The 4,084-nt window shown below is 46.7% G+C and overlaps 1 long non-coding RNA gene across 1 annotated transcript; it reads right to left on the minus strand.

Annotated features, from left to right (window-relative positions):
• Positions 1-364: 364 nt before the first annotated feature.
• Positions 365-4,049, minus strand: LOC147599018 (uncharacterized). Its single transcript, XR_015260153.1, has 4 exons — positions 3,150-4,049; positions 2,100-2,332; positions 703-1,029; positions 365-609 (listed from the first exon to the last, which is right to left on the minus strand). It is a non-coding gene; the product is annotated as an uncharacterized LOC147599018 (long non-coding RNA).
• Between the last annotated feature and the right edge of the window lie 35 nt (positions 4,050-4,084).

Consider the following 4,084-nt stretch of genomic DNA (forward strand, 5'->3'; position numbering starts at 1 on the left):
CTGTCCTTTCAGCTATGTGCAGGCAAGAGCAGGAGAAGTTTGGGATATTTTTTTAAACAGAACCTGTCAGAATAATATGATTAAACGTTGCTGTCATATCCCAAAATTGTGCATACTGTAATCCGCAAGTTTTTTCAACACTTTTGACGGCGCCTTGTTTCCATAATAGCGGATAAACAACCGTGTAGCACAAGGCTGTAATTTCACTGATTGCTCCTGGCAACCTTGTACTCCCTGACAGCTCCCGCAGCTCCGGTGATTTGTCACTCGGATCTGAAGATGCAACTCTTCTGTCTGACACGGGCTGGTGTTTTACATACAATCCACTCACATCCCCAAAATAAACAAACACATAAACATGGTATAGGAATCGTCATAGGATGCTTCATTTTCTCCCATCTGCAGCGGGTCAGTAAAGTGCCTCATCAAACATTTTGGGCACCAAAGGGTGCTCAGCGCGCCCGGCAGCCAGAGGAGAACACGATGGGGTGCGCTTTGCCCTTTGGGAGCGGTTGTGGAAACCACCGCTGCCACATGGGCGTGGGAAATCCGGCCCTTTTGTCTCTTAGACAGACAAATGTGCAGCGTCCTCCTTTGTAAGTGATGCAGCTGTGAGAAATTAGGAAATAACTTTTAGATAAATAGATTTATTGGTGCGATTTGGCTTTACATGGCTAGATGGTGTGTTTATGAAATACTTACGGAGTTTTCCTTTGCAGCGATGGAACGAGAACCAGTTAAACAACGTGTGGGTCTTCGTTAGTGCTGTTTCACATGCAGGTTTGTTTTCTGTCTTGTCCCTTCATTAAGTTGGCCCTCGTGATAAATTGATAATTAATTAATAATTATCTCTTCTGTATAAAATCAGATTCCTTGAGTTAGCACCACTGGTTATGAATTTAGGATTATGCATAAACCTGCGTGCATGTCTCTGCTCCATATTTAAGTCATTCCGCTATTCATCCAAAACCTCGTCAGAACAGATAATAAACCACTTCATGAACAGATGTGCCACTTATTCATCCAGTTCTGTAACGATAATGAAGAAAATTTAATCTGGAGTGCCTATGGAAGATGATCTAAAAGACAGATTGGTATGAATAATAAAGACACTGCACAAGAATGTAAGATGGGACGTGAAAAGGCGATCATTAACTGCTGCACAATGCTCTGTTGGCAGCCCAACGGCGCACAAAACCCAGCCCCTCTCGGGTGCTGGACTGCACGAGGAGCTCCCGTGTCTGCAGATGTAAACGCTCTGAAAGGCTTTCACTAAAGAACTGTAAAAGATAATTTCTCTTGCAGCTGGAAGCAACATCTGACATTGCAAAATGCTGAAAACACGTTGAAAAGAGAGTGGAGATTTCAGATCATTCAAGGTGAGCAGGATAACACGCATTGCTGAATATTTATCAAAAAAAAAAAAAGAAAATGCAGAGACAAGTGGAAATTGGTGAGGCCAGCTTGCTCTGAAGAGCCATTTACCCCTCGTTAGCTAGATATACATTTATCTGTTTCCTCATATATGCAGCTATTGATTCCTGTCAATAGAAAACAGTCAGGAATGTAGTAGAGGCGGGGGACACTTACTGTAGGAGAACGTTTCAAAGCCTTTAATGGATCTGCATGGTTACACGATTTCTGTTAACACCCCAAAAGTTCATTTAAAATCCCCGAAGTGTCTTTGAAGAAAAAAAAGCCCTTACGTTCAATGTGGGTGAAATGCCCCAGATTGACAACTGTCATCGATTTGTTCCCAAGGCAAGAGAAGCACAAACTGTGCAGTGCAAGCTCTCAAAATGATACACAAAAAAAATAAATAAATAAAAAGAGACTGCTTGGAGGAGGGGGCCATGGTGTAGGACATCATCAGAAAAAAAATTTAAGCACATGGACACCCTCAAGACCCTTTGAGCTTCAGAAGAATTACCCGGGCATCTGAGCCCTCCCCAGCCCAGAGCACTTGCCTAAGGAGCAGAGAGAAGCAGCAGAGCATCCCCTGCCTCGCTGCCCGCCTGAGGGCTGGCTACCAAGCCCCCGCGCCGGTCGGTGCTCCCTCCCGCTCTGCCTCACGGGACCTGCTCACAGCCACTGCCCACCTCTCAGCAAGAGCCAGACCTCGCGTGGAATCTCAGCAGTGCGGGAAAATGGAGAAGGAATTTGGCGTGAATACACGTTCACATCCGGACAAGGCGCTACCGTGAATGACTTGTGCGAGCGCGCAGGAGGCCGTCCTACCCCGGGGACCCTGATGTCCCTGCGTCCCCCAGCGCTCTGCTCCCGCGCGTCCTTCGCTGACAGAGCCAAAGTTACTCCCTCTCGAAAAATGACCCTGAGGGGAAACAGTCCTGTAGCAGTAAATCTTTTTTTTTTAACAGTTTGTCAACAAAGAAGTACTGTTGTTAGCACCAAAAATATTGCCAGCCTCCTTCAGCATCTGTCACAGCAGCAGCAGCCGACAGTGCCGCAAATTCTGGGTTAAGGAGACAGGAAATCAAACGGGTTTGAGAGGGCGATGTGGAAATGGGGTTTCTCCTGTCTGTCCAGTCCTTGAGTCTGAACCAACCGGAGCACACGAGGGGAAGGATCCGGCCCCCCACACACGGGCCTGAGTTCGCCATGGAGTAGGACCCGGGGTCTGCTAAGGCAGAGTTTCTTTGCTCTCTGTTGCTTCCTTGCAAAACTTGGGGTCAAATCCCGGTTTACAAGCTTTCCTTCAGTTTTCCTGCTGATGTTGATGGAACTAGGGTTGGCTTTGATTCACTGAGCTCCTATCTTAGCGGACACATTTCAGATTCAGGGTGTCTCCCTTGCTGTTTCCCAAAACAGAGGGCACACAGCCGTGTCTGCGCGGGCTCAGACGTAGCGTGTGAGAGCACAAGGAAATCACCAGAGTTCAGCTATCAGCTTCTACACACGTTTGCTGGGCAGCACCCAAGGATATCAGCTGGACCAGAGTCCCCTTTGCCCAGCACTGTGCCTGTGCTGGTCTCTTGGCCGGGGAAAGGCACTGGGTTCCCAATCTGCCTCCCATTGCCCCAGGTTGGCTGTGGTAGAGGCCACCTTTTCGACAACAGTTGTCAGAGATCACAGCGGGGGCTTGAGATGGCTTTTAAACCCAGGAGAGGGACAAGTGGGAGAGCCATTACCTGGACCAGTCGGTGCTTCTTCACCTCGACCCAAGTGAAGCGCGCTGCCCCCAACCAGCAGCATCTAGCCGAACTTTGCTGGAGATGTGGAGAGCCACCAGCGATGTTTAGTTTCCTTGGTGATCACTGTCAGCTCTAAACCACCAAAATGAAATGAAAATACAAATGGATCAGAATTAGTTATATACATCCATATTAATTATATGCCTTCTCTAACATCTAGCCTTCCATCGAGCAGATTTTAGTACTTTTTGCTAGATCTCAGCTTCTCAAGGACTAGCATGGATTGGTCAAAAGGGTAGGTATTTAATCTTCTAGAGACAGAGCAGATATTTTAATAGTGAGACTGTTTTATTCTTGGGATACCTTCACTAGAGGAGATACATCTTCCCAAGGACGAATAATTACTTGAGCAGCCTACAGCAATTTGTCAACGAGAATGACCCTGGGACTAGTTGAAGTTCATAAGGTGCAACATGAGTCACCATCAGAAAATAACAGAGCTATTTCTCTCACTGACACAAGGTGAAAATTCAATAGCAAATTGGTATGAAATATTATGACTCAGGCTAAATCGGAGCTGAGTAGATGAAGGATTACAGTTGTTGCTCATTTAGGAAGCAAATGTAAGACTATGTATTTTGAGTGCTTGAGAGGAATTTTGGTATCTTTGGTAACATAGATATAAGGATATAAAAGAAGAACATCCAAATGGTTTTCATTTATTACTGTAGTCGTGGAACTTGGAAAGGCAATGAATAATCCCCAAAAGCGTTTAAGGACTCCACTTTGAAAGAGCCGGTGGCTCAAGAGCAAACGCTCCAGTGGTCCAGCAGCCACCGCAGCGCCGCGCGTCACGCCAGAGGAGAGGCTGTAGGAAGCGCACGGGGATCGCGCTGTCTGTTCACCTGCCTGACAGATACTCTGTGCTGCCG

Source organism: Chlamydotis macqueenii, chromosome 14 (assembly GCF_036417535.1).
Source record: "Chlamydotis macqueenii isolate bChlMac1 chromosome 14, bChlMac1.mat, whole genome shotgun sequence".
NCBI lineage: Eukaryota > Metazoa > Chordata > Aves > Otidiformes > Otididae > Chlamydotis > Chlamydotis macqueenii.